Source organism: Protopterus annectens, chromosome 9.part0 (assembly GCF_019279795.1).
Source record: "Protopterus annectens isolate FY-2018-M chromosome 9.part0, PAN1.0, whole genome shotgun sequence".
Lineage (NCBI taxonomy): Eukaryota > Metazoa > Chordata > Ceratodontiformes > Protopteridae > Protopterus > Protopterus annectens.
Window position 1 is genome coordinate 1,492,070,412 of NC_056743.1, and position 20,589 is coordinate 1,492,091,000.

The window sequence follows — 20,589 nt, forward strand, 5'->3', positions numbered from 1 at the left end:
GTGTGTTTAAGATCCCTTGCAGTACAGCAGTGGCAAACCCTGCTCGGGATCTGGAATATAGAGGCAAATTATAATGCTTGGCAAATGTATGCACGGAGGTCCAAGTAGCCGCCTCAATAATGTCTTTGGTTGCCACTCCTCGTAAGAAGGCTGTGGTAGTGGCTGTTGCCCTTGTAGAATGAGGTCTTATGTTCTGTGGAATTGGTTTTCCATGGAAGGAGTAACAGAATCGTATGCAATTTCCTATCCATTTGGAGATTGTCTGTTTGGAAATAGCTTTTCCTTCCCTTCCTGTTGCATAGGCTACAAAAAGCTGGTCAGTTTTTCTGCTACTTTTGTTCTGTCCAGGTAGTAGCGTAGCTGTCTATGTACATCCAAGGTATGCAGTATTCTTTCCCTCTGTTTTGTGGGTTGGGAAAGAAGGTAGGTAGGTGGATTGCCTGGTTTAAAGACACTCTGGATACCACCTTAGGCATAAATGTAGGATTAGTCCTCATGGACACTATCTTGGTGGAAGATTAGGAAGGGCTGTACTGCCATTAGGGCCTGAAGTTCAGAAACCCTCCTGGCTGAGGTTATTGCCAGTAGGAAAGCAGTTTTCCACGATAGATGCTGTAGGTCTGCTGTTGCTGCTGGTTCAAAAGGTGATAGTGTCAACTTTTCTAGCACAAAGTTCAAGTCCCAAGCTGGCAATGGTGGTTTCCTTGGAGGTTTTACATTCTTGATTCCTCTGAGGAACTGCCTGAGTAAAGGATGTGAAAAGACAGGTGGATCAAAGCTGTATTCTGCTGATATAGCTGATGCATGTATCTTGATGGAGGAGTAGGACAGGCCTGAATGTAGAAGTTCTGCCAAATACTCCGGAATGTTAGGCATATCTATGTTTGACACATCTTTTCCTCTTTCAGTACTCCAAATGACAAACCTTTTCCATTTTCCTGCATAGTTCCTTCTTGTTGAAGGTCTGCGGGCTTCAAGAATAATATCTTTAACTCTTTGGGAAAGTTCTGGATTAGCTGCTGCTATGTGATGTTCCATGCAGTCAGTTGCAACGTTTTTAGGTTTGGATGCATGATGCTGTAGTTGTTCTGAGTTAACATCAAAGGCATCAGGGGTATTGGCCACATACTGTTCCGAGACATGCTCCTCAGCAGTGGGTACCAGTGTTGTCTTGGCCAGTTTGGAGCTATCAGGATTATCCTTGGACGTTCTTCCTTGATTTTTAGTAATACCTTGTGTATCAAGGGAAGAGGTGGGAATGCATATGCTGTTAGGCCTTTCCAGCTGAAGGAGAGCGAATCCACTTTCCATGCCAGTGGGTGGAATGTCCTTGTGAAGAATTTTTTGAGCTGGTGATTGAGAGGGGAGGCGAATAGATCTATCTGAGGCATTCCCCATTTCTTTGAGATGGTCTTGAAGATGTCCGGGTGTAGCATCCATTCGTGGGCATCCGATGTGGTTCTGCTTAATATGTCTGCTAGAGTATTCTCCTTTCCGGTACAAATATTGCCTGTAACTGGATGTTGTAGCTGAGTGCCAGGTTCCACAGCTCCAAAGTCATTCTGCATAGGGGGTATGAATGAGTGCCTCCCTGTTTGTTGATGTACCACATGACTGTGGTGTTGTCTGTCCTTATCATCAACTGGCCCTCTTTGAGAAATGGTCTGAACTTTTGGATTGCCAGTTTTACTGCCAGCATTTCTTTTAGGTTGATGTGCAGGTGAAGTTGATCCTCGTCCACAATCCTTGCACGCATTTGTCCAGCATGTGGGCCCCCCATCCTAGGTCTGAAGCGTCTGTTGTGATGGTCTGGTTTGCTTGACATCTGCGAAAGGGTAGACCTGGGTTTGACTGGCATGCTTGAGCCCACCATAGGAACTCCTGTTTTAAGCATGGAATTAGTGGAATTTCTGTTTCTAGGCTGTGCCTGTGTTGGGACCATAAATTCTTTAGGTACCACTGTAGTTTTCTCATATGTAGTCTGGCAAGTGGGACCAAGATTATGCATGATGCCATGAAGCCCAAGGCCTGCAGTACTTTTCTTGCTGTTAACTTGTTCTGTTTTGTTAGAGCCAAGAAGTAAAGAGGGAGTTCTTTTTGTTTTTCTGCAGTTAGGAATGCCATTTGTCTTACTGTGTCCAATTCAGCCCAAGAATGTCCTTGTTTGGGATGGTATCAGCCTTGATTTTTGTAAATTGACTGTGTATCCCAGTGCTTGTAGCAAGTAAATGACCCTTTGTAAATCTGTTGTCAGCTTGCTTTTGTTGTCCCCTTGTAGCAGGCAGTCGTCCAGGTATGGGTGAATTTGAATTCCCTGTAGTCTGCAGTGGGCGATTACTGATGCCAGGCATTTTGTGAATACTCTGGGCGCAGTAGATAAGCCAAAGGGCAATGCTGAGAATTGATAATGCTCTGATCCTGCAAGAAATCTGAGGTATCTTCTGCAGATTGGTCGAATGGGGACGTGCAGGTATGCCTCCTTGAGATCTAGAATTACCAGCCAACACTCCTTGCCCAGCATGGGAAGAAGTTGCTGTAGGGTCAGCATTTTGAATTTTGGGACAATGATGTATGTATTTAAGGTGGACAGGTCGAGAATAGGTCTCCAACTTTTTTCCTTTCTTGGAACTAGGAATAGTCTGGAGTAGAATCCCTTTCCTTGTTCTGTTGTTGGCACTCTTTCCACAGCTCTCATGTTTGCTAATTGCATTATCTGTTGTAGAGCCTCTGTTTTTTGATTTGGAGGTAGGTTTGGCATTCCTCTTTTGACTGGTAAAGTGTGGAAGTGGAACCGGAAACCTTGATCTATGGTTTGTAAAATCCACTTGTCTTTTGTGATATAGTGCCAGTTCTTCGAAAATAAGGTTAATTTGCCGCCTAATGGAGCTGCTATTTGTTCCCTGGTAGGCGGATTTAGAGGTAAGTCACTGTGGTTGTGTTGTTGTAGTGGCAGTGGTTGTGTCTGTGCCTCTGTTGTTACCTTGCCACTGTCGTCCTCTGTAGGCACCTCCTCTGGATTGGTTTCTGCCTCTGGAACGCCTATTCCTGCCCCTTTGGGATCTTGTGGAGTCAGGAAAGGACCAATTTTTGGCAGGCCAGTTCCTGCTAAACCTTGGGGTTGAACCTGCAAGAAATCTTTAACCGTTTGAACAGATTTTGCCTTTTCTTCCATTTTCTTCATTACCTGCTGGGCAGGTGTACCAAACAAGCTGGTCTTATCCATAGGAGCATCTAATAACTTAGCTTTAACATGATCCGGTAAGGCTTGTTCCTTTAGCCATGCATGTCTTCTTATCACTGTGCCAGTCATGGCTGATCTAAATGAAGCCTCCAGTGCATCATAGCCACATTTTAAGGAATGGTTACTAACCTGTTGTATGTTATTTACCATTTCTAATACATATTTCTTATCAATAGAGTCATCAGAGGATAGCTTTTTGTTAACTGATCAAGCATAAACTCTTGGTATTGTATCATGTGAAACTGACAGTTTAAAGCTCTAGCTGAGAGAGTAGCTGAGGTGTAGACTTTTTGCCCCATCTGTCTAATGACCTGGCTTCCCTTTCAGAAGGAATAGGGTTTTAGCTGTGGTCGAGGCTACTGCCCTGGGACCCTGGGATATAGTTTCGGGTCTGCAAGTGGGGCCTTGTAAAGGTGGTGATGAGTGTCTGGTACCCTGTAAAATCTGTCTGGTTTGGCAGGGGCTGGAGGTAAAGAATCTGGTGCAGAGCAGACATCATTGAAGGCATCGTCCACCACAGAGAGGACAGGAGGTATAGCTAAGGGCCTGTGCTGTGGAAGGTGCAGAAAGGTCCTAAGTCTTTTCTGGAGTCTGAGAAATCCTGCTGCTGCCATGGGAACTGCCCTCGCATGGCATGTAAGGTTCCCCAAAGGAGAATTCTTCTGGTGGGGAAGCAGCTGGAATGGATTCTTCAGCATCTGAGTCTTCATAATTGGAGAAAGGAGCCTCTGGCTGGTCTGTTATGTCTGATTCATCGGCAGAATCATCAGAGGACACAGGCTCGGGGGGCTCTGCCCTAGGTCTCTTCTCTGGGGGCTGAGAGGCCCTGTCTGGGTGAGATTGAGATCCCTAATTAATGAAATTAAATCTTCTGCCAGAGTAAGCATTTGTGAACTAGAAGAGGGCCTGGTTGTAGGAGGTTTAACAGGCACTGTTTTAGTAGTTTTGGCTGCTTTAGCCCTGGCAAAGGCCTTAATGGACATGGCTGCTGGAGGCCTAGCAGCACCACGTGCTGGGGGAGAGACATCCAAGGGAATGGTGTCTGATAAGTCAGTGGCAACCACCGTAGTGGATAAAATTTCTGAGGCCGATTCAAGAGAAGTAGCAGGGGCCTCAGTGGTAGTGATAGATTCAGCTGTACTTTGATCAGTTTTCTCGGTTTCGGCCGAAACCGAGACACTTGCGGTTTGCTTAACCATGGTTTCGGCCGAAACCGCGGACCGCGAGTGTCGGTCTTTATCTTTGCGTTTTTTAGCAGTTTGGGTAGTCGGAGGATCCGACGGCATAATATACGCAAAATCAGAACCGAAAAACTGTTCTGCAAACTCCGACCGACGCCTAAGCGTTCGTCGGTTGAATGAAGCACAGGCTGAACAGGCTGCTACGTCGTGGGCTGGGCCTAAACAAGGCAGACAATAAGAGTGGAAATCTTTATGAGGTATTTGTTTCCCACAGGTTAAACAATTATTAACTTTTTCTGACATCGGCTGAGGCAAGAAAGAGTCCCCAACGGGGTACTTAGCTTTAGAAGTCTTCGAAGTAGTATTCGGTAGAAGTAATCTCTGGATCCGACCGACCGGCACTTGCGAACAGCTTCTGCTTCGGGCGCCATGCGGCAAGAAAGACTGGGGAAAATGGCGTCGGCTGATGCCTTTATACCCGAAGACCAACAGAGATGACGTCGGGTGAAGTGCGACATCAGCCGAAGCCGGACCCGGACTTTGGAATCCGGCCGACTGAAGGGTTGCCTGACGACAGGACAGCCCAGTTGTTATGACTGCAGATGCATCCATGAAGGACATCTACCTAAGTAATTAATACAGAAAAACTAACTTAAAGGGGTCTATCTCAGTTAAACTTTGTTTTAAAGCAACTAACCTGAAGAGCCGGTTGGAAGAGCACCTCGATCGCTATAGCGGCAAACGAGATCTGAGGAGCTACCGCCTAGCATTGTGGGATATAGGGGAGCCTCGAGCCGGTGGAACTAGCTCTCGAGCTTTTAGAGTGGCCGAGTCAGAGCCGAGGTTCGGCTCCGAACCCATCCAGCAAGAATGAAGGCGAGATAGAAAACTTAACATCTACGGTTAAAAGTGTTGTAAAGAGGAAGAATAATGTTGGTAAAACATACTTCTGAAAGTGACGGGGTTACAGACTTGTATTTTGCTTCTAGATATTCTTTATTTTCAGAAGTAATAAGAAAAGCAATTTTGAATTTGTGGTATATTGTGCTTGAAGATGAAATATTGGATCATTAGTTTCCAAAATTTGTAAAACTGTCTTAGGGAAGATATGCCAACTTAAAGAATTAAATCTTGCCCTTACTAGTGTTCCTCAGGAGTCTGTCGAGGTGTTTGCTTGTGGCGTTGAAAAGTATGCAATTGTATTAAGGAGGTATCAGGTACCTACATTAATGGAAAAAAGTTGATATGTGGAGGAAGGTTTGACTGTAGCTCATATGGGGTGGTATACATTGTGGGGAGTGGATGCAGTAATATTAAGTGGTATGTTGGGTAAACTAATTGAGCTGTTAAAGTGAGAATTATGGAATATTTGGGGGATATTCACAATACAAAAATTTAAAAAGTCCAGCTACTGAACACTTTGTTAATGTACATGAAAGAAATGTCGCTTCTTTATTTTTTAATGTGTTGGCACAGCCTATTTTGCGCTGAGGGGGTGGTGATGTCAAAAAGTTAGAGAGCATATTTACTTTAAACTATAAAACTTTATATCCTAGGGGTCTCAACCTTGAGGTGAATTTGGTAAATTGAAATGTTTTCATAGTGATATAAAACTGATTTTGGAATAATATTGAATGTATATATGTACTGATGTATTTATGTTATTTGTGTATAGGAATTGTTAAATTTGTAGGTGTATGCTGGCACTTTAAATCACAATGTAAAAGCTTAACAGAATGTAATTAATGGGGGTTCCACCTGTATAAAGTGTTTTTTTCTATGGTATTTTATCCTTTGGAGGCAAAAGGCCTAGGTACCAGTGGTTGTATGAAGAAAGAGTAAAGCCTTGAACCAGCAATTTCTGCTTCTGCTGTTTTTATTTTAATTTTATTTTATTTGAACTGAATTAAATTCATGGAATCTACATAAAACTCCACATCCAAAACAACTAATTCTGTCTCTACCTCTATAAAACTAGGTAATTCTCTTAGAATAGCTAAACTCAACATCCGTAGCATTAACAATAGACTTACTCAACTGCATGCCCTCTTACAAGTGCATGCTTTTGATATCCTTTGCCTTACAGAAACTTGGTTGAAACCCTCTACTCATGACCTAGAAATAACCCCACCTGGATATAACATCCTAAGAGGTGACCGTACCACCAAGAAGGGTGGAGGTGTAGCTATCTTATACAAATCTGAACTTCTAGTTTCATGCTTTAATGTGTTACTCCCCTCTAATACCAATGCAGAAACCCTTACCATTAACCTCCAACTTAATAAATCTAAATCTATTTATATAAACTGCACCTACATCCCTCCAGGAAATACTAACACTCTTGAAGAAAAGATTCTTAGTAGCCTTTCCACCCTACTACCTCAAGAACCTATTGTGCTAGGTGATTTTAACATTGACTGGACTACCTGTAACTCTCCTAATCCCAACACCCACATAAATCTTTATGGCTTCACTCAAATAATAAACACCCCCCACAAGAATCCACAAACCTAGTAATAAAGAAGCTACTCTTGACTGGATACATAGTCATCCTGAAACCTATACTTAAGGAACACTTCCAGATGACCTTACTGACCATGTTCTTACCTATATAACAAAACAAAAGGCTCATACACCTATTAATAACACATTTATAACCTATCGTTCCAAAAAACACTTTAAAGCAGAGAGCTTTCAGAACGAACTGAAGGCCTGTAACTGGTCACCTCTGAAACAACTCAATCTAGATGAAGCAGTTTCTTACTTTAATAACAAGTTCCTATAAATCCTATATCTCCATGCCCCCCTTCGCTCTTCCCGAGCTAAGACTAAAACAACCCCATGGCTCACAAAACAAACCAAGGACAAAATGCTCCTACGCAACAAAATATGGGCCAGATGGAGAGTCACTAAGAGCTCTGCTGACCACCTATATTTCAAACAGCTAAGAAATGCAACCAAAAATGACATGATCTTAGACAAGAAAAACTACTATCTCCACCTTCAACAATCACACCCAAATAACCCTAAAAAGTTTTGGTCAGGCATTAATAAACTTCTCTATCCAGGACATACCAAAACTCCAGCCCCATCTTCAGATCCCCATAATAACCCTTTGCAAATAGCAGATGCCTTTAATAATTACTTCACAGAAACTATACAAACTCTTGCAAACACTACCTCCCATTTCCCCCAGCACCTTACAAAACACAAACAGTTCAGTGCCTCCCTTCCATATACAACCTGTGCCAACATCCTTTATCTGCAAACTCCTTCAAAAACTCAAACCTTGCACCCCTTCTGCCGACCACCTACCAGCAGAATACCTTCAAATAGCTTCCAAAGTCATAGCATATCCCATATCCATCCTTATAAACCGAACAATCATAGAAGGTAACATCCCATCCATATGGAAAGTCTCCCATATAATCCCCTTACATAAAGGAGGCAAATCCACTGATATCTCCAACTTCCGACCAATTGCATTACTCTCTCCATTAGCCAAAATAATGGAAAAATGTATTCACCATCAACAACTACAACATCTGCTCCACAATAACTTACTTGCCAACTGTCAGCACGGCTTTAGGCCCTTTCATAGTACGACTACCGCCCTTCTATCTTTTACTGACTGTATTAACAAGAATCGAAATAAATCTCTATCTTCTGCACTATTCATTGACCTATCAAAAGCCTTTGATATGGTTAACCATGACTTACTAATCAATGTCCTAAAAGCCCAATCTCGACCCACAAGCAATACTTTGGTTTACATCCTATCTAAAAAATAGACAACAAGCAGTGCTCTGGGACAATAATCTCTCCACACCCCTCCCTGTAAACATTGGAGTCCCTCAAGGCTCTATCCTCGGCCCTCTTCTATTTTCCATCTTTATTAATGATCTAAATACTGTTGTTCCTCAAGCCACATGCATACAATATGCTGATGATTCTACTTTAATCTGTACTGCTAAGTCATCAATCTCTCTTCAGACCCTTACTCAAGCAGTCTTGAACACTGTTGAAGATTGGTTCGCCCATCACTACCTCCTCCTTAACCCTAAAAAACAAAATTATTACTTTTTGCCCCCACTCAAAAGTCACCCGAGTTCCACTTCACAATTATCTAACAATGGAACTACTATTTCCCCTGACACTACTACAAGTCTACTGGGCATAACCATAGATAATGACCTCAGCTTCGACGAACATATCAACAATACTATACAGACTGTCAATAAAAAACTAGGCTCCCTGTATAGAATCACACCACTAGCTGAAACCTCCATTGCCCAGACTCACCTAACTTCTACTCTATTCTATGCTTCCGCCATATACATTAATCAAAACACAATCTAAGCAAGCTTGAAACTAGCTATAATAACATAGCTAGATTTGTCACTGCCACCCCCTTCAGAACCCACCACTGTCACAACCTTAAACAACTTGGATGGTCAGAACTACAAAACCATCTACTGTAATGCAATCGCATATAGGTAGTAACATATATTTGGTAGTGATAGCTGTAGAGATGAAGGATGTATGTCATTTATTCATTCGTATTTTAACAGTAATCCAAATGTATATTTTTATTGTAAATATTTTTATTGTGAATATTTTTACATTTAGTACAAGTATACACTTTTACGACATACTTGTATCACGCAGCTTGATACACTTGCATGTTCACGTTTCAAGTGATACTGCTGCGATATAACTAAGATTTTGAAAGTATGTTGGCGCCAAAAAAGACATTTAAGCGTCTGAGGATAATTGTTTAGAGAGTTCTGATGAAACCCTGTGGTAATGGGTGAAAGCGCTTAACTCTATTTTGTTTTATCTGTATTTTCGTATCATCGTTTTGTTCATGCCTGTCAGAATAAATTTAGTGATTTTTGCATTCGTACAGTTGTTGGTGTTCGTTTGGATTTACGTTTTGAATCTTTTTTGGGCACTTATTGATGTATTCGCAGTGGACACTTACGTAGTTACCTGTTTTGCGTGTATTACAAGTTGCGACTATGGCTGCAATGGAACACACCGGTGCATCACCTACAAATGAGACACTATTTCAACCACAGCTTACGAACACCGACGAGATGGTTAAAATACAAGACGAGATTTCTGGATTAAAGGATGAATTGAAACATCTCACATTTTTAGTGAAGCAGTTACTACAAAGTGAAGTAGTAGCGCAGGCATCCGACAAAACTGCTTCAGCTAGTCCGAGTAAGGTAACAGAAATACGACCTCAGCGTGCCAACACTAATATGGATAGCTTGGATACCTTCAATTCTCCTATTGGAAATTTAAGAACAGTTTCCAAACATTTTATGGACAAAGATCATATTATTTATCAAGAAACATCAAGAATGGATGAACAGGCTGTCAATGTTTCATCAGACAGCTTGGATATTCCCAATGGACAAATGGTTAAAAACATGAACGCTTTGGATATAAATGATTCACAGAATCGCAGTAAAATTAATCTTTCTAACTTCACCTTTGACTTTTCTCTATATGACATCAATGATGAGGTCAGAGTAGGAATGAAACCAAAAAGAACTATTCCTACTAAAACATACACTACAGCTACTGGACAATCCATTCACAGTAAAGGTACTGACAATATGGTTAATGGTTCAGAAATGACAACTGAACAAAGGAATGGAACTGATAATGTAAATAGATTCAATATTTTTTTACAGTTTAATTACAATATGAATGATGCTAATGTTAATGACAATGATTTTATGTTAGAAAATTATGAGAATGACAATTTAAAGACATTAATTTACAAGCTTGGTAAAACTAAAAAATATTAATGACTTGAGAGTGGACAATGTTTATCTGTCAAAAAATATAGATTTGAAAATGGTTCCTAAAGGTTTGAGATTTTTTAAGTTACCTTTAGGTTTTGAATATTCAGATAATTTAAAGAAGGAATTTAATATTTTTTTTGATAGTTGTGGGTTTAAATTTATGGAGTTACTAATGAAATATAGTGATGAAAAACTGAGTAAATATATATTAGAAGCAGAGACATTGAATAACAATATAATAAATGACTTAGTATTCCCTCAATGGGAACACTTATATAACAAACAATTCAATGAAGCAAATAAACACATTAGTAACACCAACAAACGCAAAACAACAAATTGAAAAGGGACAGTGAACATTATAACACTAATAAAGCTTATATATGGCCAAGCAATAGGGGTAGTAGTAACAACTATGAGTACATAGACCACAACACACAACTACGTGAAGAAGCAAATAGAGAATTTGGGCAAGGGGGAACAATACAATATACAAACATAACAAAGGATACATTAATAGGAAGGATTTTCAGAGAGAAGGGAAACAATCAATACAACTGTATTGGAATCGCAATCAGGGCTTTGTAAGAGACACAATGAATTTACAGTATTGAATACCAATCAGGACTTAGTGTTAAACAAGGATGATAGCAATGAGAACAAAGCTATTAAAGTAGAAGGCAACATACACACACTTGACAATTTTAACATATTCAATTACACAGATTGTGTTATTGGAAAGGAATATTTTAATTTATTCAGCAAGGGTATGAAATTTATACCTAACCCTAAATTTAATTTGATACACACTATTACTGATTTCAAAAAATATATTAGAAAAATCAATTTAGACTTATTTTTTTAACAATACACAGAGTAATGAAAACAAAACAAGATCACATGAGGACGATGAAATTTCTTTTTTAAAAAAAACGAGTATGTTCATTCAACCTCCTCATCCAAAAGTGGACTTGTATGATAAAATTACATCAAGGAAAATTTATTATGAACACAAGAAATTGAAAGAAGTGACTAAACACAGTAATTTGAGTACAGAGGATAGTAATTTACTAAACACAATTATTAATGACAAGAACACAAGAGTAATGAAGCCTGACAAAGGGGGAGGTATAGTCTTACATGACAATTTTCGGTACATTATGAAAATGTATGACATTTTACATCATTCTGATAATTACATTACCATCTCTATCAATGAACTTAATACAGCTTATTGTAGAATAGATTCATATATAGAAGAATATTACATAGAAGCAAGAATTACTAGAGAAGAATATGAATTTTTGAGAGTTGAATTCCCACCACTGGCTACTTTTGTAGGTATCCCTAAGATACACAAGGACACCTCTGATCCCCCTTTTAGACCAATAGTGTCAGGCAGTCATTCTAAAACCTTCCCAATAGGAAGATATATTGACTCAAAATTGAAATTTATATATGAAAATGTGTCTCATATGGTCAAAGATTCATGGATATTTTTAATGAATTTTCCAAAAAACATTAACTTAGATAATATTATATTCTTAACCATGGACGTGATAGATTTGTTTTCTTGTATTCCGAAAGATGAAGGACTCATAGCCTTTAGTAATAGTATAAGAAAACACACTAGTATGGAATGGGACAAAATATGTTTACTACAGGAAATTATGTCTATAGTTCTCGATAACAATTAAATATACTTTGAAGGAGAACTTTTTAAACAGATTAGAGGTGTTGCTATGGGTGCTGCTTGTGCCCCAATATATGCCAATTTGGTCATGCTCAACTGGGAAGACAATATCTTATTCACATGTGAACTTTTTAAACACGTCAAGTATTACTCAAGGTTTTTAGATGATATTTATATATTATGGGGAGCAGATGAGACATTATTAGATACATTTATTCATTTTTTAAATTCAAGTAGTAACTATTTGAAATTTACACATTCCTACAACAATATAGGTGTACCATATTTGGACACATTAATAAAATATGAGGCACAACAAGTTTCTTCATCTATTTATAGAAAAGACACTTTTTCTAACAGCTACCTTTATAATAACAGCTGCCACCCAGAAAAATTAAAAAATAACATTTTTAAGGGTCAATGTATACGTTCAGCACGCATGACGTCTAACGACAAAGATTTAAGAAAGGAATTAGACTATATAAAGAAATTGTTCTCACAAAGGGGTTATCCCAATCATATGATGGATTCCACTATTACATACATTTTGGAATTCAGGGAAACTAGATATCAACCTATATTAAGTAATAGTTTTAGAGGAAAACAGACTGATACAGATTCAAAAATGGGAGATATAGGTTTGATTTCTAGTAATAGATACAAAAAATCATGCGTGATTCAGTATAATATGGCAGCTAGTTATATTAAACACATTATAAGCGACTCATGGCACCTAATATTTAATGATGTTCAAATCACAAAAGTAATAGGTACAAAACCCAATTTTATTTTTAAGATGGGTAGCAATATAAAAAATATGGTGGAATGCAAGAAAGAAAGACCGACAAAAACAAAGTGATAAATACAAGTTTAAAATGTGGGTCGTGTAGACAATGTAAATATATGTCAGACAAACTTATTAAGTTAAATAATGAATTAAAAAGTTGTGTTTATAGTCAATTAGGTAATTGCAACAGTAAATTGGTCATATATTTAAGTATATGTCAAAAATGTTTTAGTTTTTACGTTGGTTAAGACCGAGAGGAATTTAAGGAAAAGAATTTATGACCATTCTTACAGTATTAAAACTAAAGACATGAACAATGCACTATACAAACACATTTTTTATGAAGGAGAAGATCATAACTTCAAATTTATTTTAGAAGTATTAAAACCTAGCCCCCTGGGAGGAGATATAAAAAATTTGTTAAGCTATAGAGAAGTATGGTGGCAAATTTATTTGGATGCCACCACTCCGCCAGGTTTGAATGACCACATATCAATCAAACCTTTATTGTATTCCACATTTTATTAATCACAACACCACGTTTATTTTATGTCATGGCCCCCCAGATTACACTAATACAGAATATATTGAGACTATATTGATTTTAAATGAATATTACAGTTCTTTTTAAAAAAAAGTTTTTAAAAAGATGTTTTTAAAAAAAGAAAACATTTTTTTAAAATTTTTTATTTTTTACATTTATGATTTAATAGATTTTCAACATCAATGTATGAGAATATTTTATTCATTCAATAACATTAATTTTAAAACCAATAATTCATATATATTTATATTTAATTTCTTTTTTATATAATTATATGTACGTACAGTTTCCCTGTACTTATGTAACATTATTAGATTTATCCTAAGTGTGTGTATTACAGCCAATTTTGTCACCTTATACCTGGAAGAACAGTATTTATTTATTGAAATATTTATAAAATGATAGTGTATTTAAGTACTATAGGAATGAACAAGTTACAATTGTCAACTATTTACATTTATTTATGTATTATTCATGCAATCGCATATAGGTAGTAACATATATTTGGTAGTGATAGCTGTAGAGATGAAGGATGTATGTCATTTATTCATTCGTATTTTAACAGTAATCAAAATGTATATTTTTATTGTAAATATTTTTATTGTGAATATTTTTACATTTAGTACAAGTATACACTTTTATGACATACTTATATCACGCAGCTTGATGCACTTGCATGTTCACGTTTCAAGTGAAACTGCTGCGATATAACTAAGATTTTGAAAGTATGTTGGCGCCAAAAAAGACATTTAAGCGTCCGAGGATAATTGTTTAGAGAGTTCTGATGAAACCCTGTGGTAATGGGTGAAAGCGCTTAACTATTTTGTTTTATCTGTATTTTCGTATCATCGTTTTGTTCGTGCCTGCCATAGAATAAATTTAGTGATTTTTGCATTCGTACAGTTGTTGGTGTTCATTTGGATTTATGTTTTGAATCTTTTTTGGGCACTTATTGGTGTATTCGCAGTGGACACTTGCGTACACACCCCTCCCTGCAAACATTGGAGTCCCTCAAGGCTCTATCCTCGGCCCTCTTCTATTTGCCATCTTTATTAATGATCTAAATACTGTTGTTCCTCAAACCACATGCATAAAATACGCTGATGATTCTACTGTAATCTGTACTGCTAAGTCATCAATCTCTCTTCAGACCCTTACTCAAGCAGTTTTTAACACTGTTGAAAATTGGTTCGCCCATCACTACCTCCTCCTTAACCCTAAAAAAACAAAATTATTACTTTTTGCCCCCACTCAAAAGTCACCTGAGTTCCACTTCACAATTATCGAACAATGGAACTACTATTTCCCCTGACACTACTACAAGTCTACTGGGCATAACCATAGATAATGACCTCAGCTTCGACGAACATGTCAACAATACTATACAGACTGTCAATAAAAAACTAGGCTCCCTGTATAGAATCAAACCCTTCCTCACACCACTAGCTAAAACCTCCACTGCCCAGACTCACCAAACTTCTACTCTATTCTATTCTATGCTTCCGCCATATACATCAATCAAAACACAATCTAAGCAAGCTTGAAACTAGCTATAATAATATAGCTAGATTTGTCACTGCCACCCCCTTCAGAACCCACCACTGTCACAACCTTAAACAACTTGGATGGTCAACCCTGTTCTAAATCAGACTAAACCCTACTTTTTCCCCCTTAATGTTCTTTTTTCTATACCCCTTCCTTCTAACCTTTGTCCCCCCTCTACAGCTTTAATCAATAGAAACTAACCTTATTCTAGCCTTTGTGACTCTTGCCTTCTTCTGCTCTCTCTTTCTCAGACCTACTAATCATTACTTCAGAATTCTGAGTGTCCTTGTACTCAATTGTATTTTAAACCTTGCACAGCCTGCAAGCTATTTTTCACAGTAACAATTTTTTTGATTCTCTTAAATCTTTTTTAATTTCTTTGTATTTGAATTTAGTAATTTTTAACTATTGTAATCTTTTTTGTAATTGACTAATGCTTGGAGCTTTTCTCCCTGGGCCTCTACTGAAAATGGACATGTATCCAGCTATACTAGCCCAGCCAACAAATGTAAAATAAATAAAATAAATAAATTGCTGTTAAAATGCCTTTTATTGCGATGGTACATCTGTATCCAGATGTCACCTTTATGCCCTATGCCACGCAAGGAGCATGTGTGTAATGTACAGCATACCTGAAAGCAACCTAAAGACTTTGATACACTCGTCAGATGTCGGGCTGCCCTTGGCAGGGGATCCTTAATATAATGAAGACTGCAACAGTGAAATGGAAAGATCATCAGCAAGTTCATGTTTTCTTTTTTGATCTTTTGCTCTCCCATGACAATTTACCCAGTTAACCTTATTTTCTCTCTCTCCTCTTTTCAATTTTATCTTCAAATAGAATACAGATAAAAATGAAGAACTCACTTGTGAAACCCAGCATTACTTTAAAGCGTTGAATGAACTTTCCATGGAAAACAAATTTAAGCAGAAGACATTTAATCTGGCTTTTTGAGATTTCACGGTACTTTAGAAAAAGCATCTTTACCAGTTCCTCTACAAGACTGCAGAAAACTGCATATTTCTATACATTTTGCATTCCCGTAAGCTACCAAAAAGCAGGAGCAGCCAGTTCTGGCTACAGGAGGCATTTGTTGAAAAAGATGATGAAATTACATGAAATGGGCACTGACTCAACAAATTTGGATGTGCTTGTGGACCAAATGGCTTAGAAGATAACTAATGAAATTAAAGTGAAAAAAAAAAACGCTCCACTGGCACAATGGGACAAAGTTCTGACTACTGGTCAGGCAACCCAAGTTAGATTGGTGGCTTGGACACCTAACAAATCTGTTTAGGGAAGAGTGAAGTGAGTATCTGCTGCCAGCTCTCCCATCCCGATGGGGGGAACATGGCTCTGATTAACCAGCTGTGTGACACAAGGTGTTATGCCCATGGTACATAACCCTATAAGCACAGGCAGCCAAAGTGAATATACACATACAGTGAGTATGAGAGAGCAGCATGCAGTGAAGCTCAGAGGGAGCAGAAGATGCTCCACTAGTAGAGGACAGTTCCCAGGATTAGCAAGTTAGCCTGCACCCCAACATACAATTCTCATCACTAGAAAATAAATGGGTTGACTGGGCTACCTGGGTGGGAACAATAGGGTTTTACAATTCTGACCTAGTTCAGGGAAGCCCAGCTTTCTCATCACAGAATCAATTGGCCAACTCAGTGTAGGCAGAAGCTTAATCAGGGCTGGTCTTGCGGAGAGGAAAAAAGAAAATTAAGTGAAACAGTTCAAATGCAACTGCTTTGAGTACAACCATAAACCATTCAATGGATACTATCCCATCAGAGCTTCACACGATTATGGACTACACTGACTTCTAAGATAGCTGCACACTGATCAACACAACAACCTCAGCTGACCCAGTGTGAAAAAAAAGGAGCGACACTGATGTTTTTGTACAATTCAGTTACTGGCTAGTAAATAAATACACTGTCTGAATGCCAGCAAAGAAAAAAAATTGGAGAACTTGAAAATGAATCAGAAAAGATGGAGAAACCCTGCCTGGGAAGGATTCTGCAGCTGTTCAGTAAAAAGCAGTTCAAGCTTCAGCTTGAGTTCAAGAGATGGGTTCCAATAGTTTAGATGAAAAAATAAATAAAATGTACTCCGTGATGATTAAAATAAATGAAACATTGGACTATATCAATACTAAGGGGCTGGAAAAATAAAGGCTTTACTTAGCCATTCATATTAACTGAAAGCTGCAAAAATCAGAGGCTGATGAAAACGCTGACTGAATACGGGGATCCTCAAGAAGAACTGTTTAAAAAAAAATAGTCTCAGAAGAGAGACAGCGGAGAAAACCTCAGATTTTCTGCTGTACCAAAGAAACTGTAAGGAAAAGACTGTATTCCTTTTATGAAAACACAAAGTAACTAGAATGGTGTTCCACAGCAGAATGTGTTAACTAAAAGGGTACATTGAATGTATACTCCAAACCTGGGCATTAGAAATTACCCAAGACCTAGATTAGTAATACCAGCAAAAAGGGTTGATCCTGACAAAACTGTGGCAAAATGGCAAAGTATTAAAAATTGGAAACAGTAGAGTGTTTGCAGAAAATGATTATTCACTGTACATCAGGAAGAAGAGAAGCAAATTTATCCCAGCAATCTGGGAATGTCAAGAGGCAGCTGTTAAGATTCAAGCTGCTGTACCAATCTTCAAAGTGCCTTTTTCCTGGAAGATCAGTCATTTTTGAACAGAAAAGCAGAGGAGGAAATGACGTATATCCAACCAAAAGAGAGCCAGGGAGGAGAAGGGGACTCTGCTTATTCTTCTGACTGTAAGGTTCATACAGAGACTTTGCCAGTGAAACCTTTTCCGATGTTCCAAAGGAAAATGCTTGCGACAGAAAAAAAGAAGAGATGACTAGAAAAATCAGCAGTACCATGGACTTGAATCAAAGTCTGGTGTTGGGATATGGAGATGCAAGAGGAAGACCAGCAGTTCTGAAATTAGTGAATAACTGGAAGACTATAAAGTTTCTTATCACATTTGTGAAATATGGTTTTGCTGAAAAACACTGGGCTTTTGCTGACTTTGTTAAACTTCTGGGTGGACTGTAAAGCATACATCCCACTTTACATCATTTATGTTTAGGACACTAAAAGGGTGAAAACTGTAAAACATTTTTATTAATATTTAAAAAAAACATTTCATGACAAACTGTGCGTCATGTACATTAAAGCAGTTTTCATGTAGCCAGAGGTATTTTAACAGTCGTGGGGTGGGGGTCTTTTCAGTGACGGCTGTGTGTTAAGTACTTTTTAATTTTAAGAAATATAGGTTGTACAGTATAAAAAGAAAAAAAATTGCTGTGATCTTGGGATGCTGGGGTGTAAAAGTGCAGTGATTATATGTAGACTTAGAATATTTTCTCTTATTTTTACAAGGCTGAATGCCTAGATAACTACCCTTAGTTTAAGCTTTAAAGAGGTGTTTTTGTAAGCATGTAGGTTTTAATACAAGACAAAATTATTTAAGCCATGAAAATGCTAAGCTTCTTACAACTGCAAAGATATTAGCTTACTTGTTTTCCACTGGCAAATGTTCAGTGGAGTTGAGATGTCTGTGGTTGAGGGCCTGTGCATTCTTTTCAGAGTGAAATTTACAAAGCATCATTGCGGAGTACATTCCCATGGAGGTAAGCTGTTTGCAGGTGCAAGCAATTAATTCTTGAAAGTCTTGAAAATGTGACAAGTTCAAATGGACATGGCAAAAAATAACTGTACAAAAGATCAGCCTGCCAAACATTAGTATACGCGTGCAACACAAAAAGCGGTAGTTCACATTAAAAAAAAAAAACTACCATGAACAGGTGGAAACAATAGCTTTTTATCACAATGGCTACTCTTGTCCACATTATCTTCGAATGTGAATGGCCTTAAAAGCACAGATAAACAGGGAGAGAGTATCGAATTATATTAAGAAATGCAGAACTCAAATAGCAACGCTGCAAGACACACATTTAGAAATAAATGATTGTGTGAATTTGACAATTGCATAATGAATATTCAACAGAACATCTGGGACAGAGGAAAAAAGGAATATTTATACTAACTGTTAGAGGGGCTTCAATACTGACAAGTGAGGAAAGACAAATGGTAGACTTGTGGTGGTAAGGGGCTATTGGTATGGAAAGAGGATTACAATAACATATATTTATACTGCACTAAAAACTGTTACTTTGGAGCTTAAGAAAATTCGCAAAGAAATAATCAGCTTTCAGCAGGGAATACAACTTTTATGCAGTGAGGTTGTATCAGGGAGAAAAACAAAAGATGGAAGGCTTCTGAAGATATTTATGAAAATATTTAAAATGGAAGGTGTGAATTCAGTGGTAAAAACAGAATTTACATTATTCCCCAAGGTAAAAATAACTGGGGTAGACTTGATAGAAATTGTATTTCACAGGAACATGGGCATTTAATTGAAAGCTTCGACACATCCAATAACTTTCTGATTATGCACCAATAAAAACTAAGAAAAACAAAGGGTTTCTTTCTGAAATTGGTACGCCTGAAATTGAACTTTCTTTCTGAAATTTGTACGCCTTGTTTGCTGTAGCATAGACTAAATTCAGACCTTACTACCACAAGTCTGTTATTCTAAAAGTGTATTAGTTCTGGTTTAAGCACTTAGGCTTTGGGCCAGTTTTTTTACATTAAGAAGGTGTGGTCTGCACTCTTGTGGGAGGAGAGGGTAGATTCTGCCCTTCTGAGCTGGGAGTTTCTAGTTAAAGGCTTATTGTGCCTGCTTATTTGAACGGTTTCTTTCTGAAATTGGTACACCTTGTTTGCTGTAGCATCGACTAAATTCAGACCTGCTGAATCTAGCTATATTTGCACAACCTGAGTAACAATACAGACCATCTTTTTTTTGGAGAAGGCTACCCTGCTGCACCTTAGTGGCAGGAGTGTGCAGTTAGAACTCGTCTGATGGAAGACTGCTGGAACGGGGCTCAGTTTTTAGCTTTTTATTGGTTAATTTGTTTAAAATCAGTTTGTTCATTTGCTACTGTTATATTAAAAAAAATACATTTTATGCATCGCCAATTAGCAAGGATTAAACTATTACCGGCCGCCATAAAGTCTGCTCTTCAAATATTCCCTTCAAACTAACAGTTTTTTTTTTAGTTTTAGCACTCAGGTCTGTTTCTTTGAGCTCAGCACTTGTTCAGAACTCATAAGAACTAAATAAGCTACAAAGTTCTACAGCACTCAACTTTCCTCACTTGTCCGGAGGAAAACAGTTTTTAGTACTTAATAAATAAGCATCTATCCAGGCATGTCCAAGGGTCAGCTCCTGGTGTTTTCTCCTGTCTACCTGATGAATCTGGGTATCTTGGGGCAATGCAGCAATTGCCTCATGCACACAGACAACCCTCTTCTACCACCCAACACTACAACCTGAGAGAGATGCACTTATATAGCCAAACTGGAAGCAAAGCTCTCTTCACCCAACACTGGACTAGACAGTCAAGAGCAGAAGGTAAACACTTGCACCACACCACACTCATCACATAGTCCCTCAAAACCTACACCACCAAAAACACACACAGCAACACAAAACATACACCTACATTCGCGGAGGCTCTCAATAAAAATCTGCTCAAGCAACAGAGACCTCCAAAGCAGAAACACAAGCAACCTCCACCCTCCCAATACAACCCAAATGACACAAAGCCCACAAACTCAGTGTGCCACTCAACCACAGCCCATAAGGCATAACAACGTACCCAACACACTAGTCATAGGT

The 20,589-nt window shown here is 38.2% G+C and overlaps 1 protein-coding gene across 1 annotated transcript in view; it reads right to left on the reverse strand.

Moving 5' to 3' along the window:
- BRD4 (bromodomain containing 4) overlaps positions 1–20,589 on the reverse strand; it is a 1,872,054-nt gene that overhangs the window by 1,371,822 nt on the left and 479,643 nt on the right. The window lies entirely within an intron of this gene.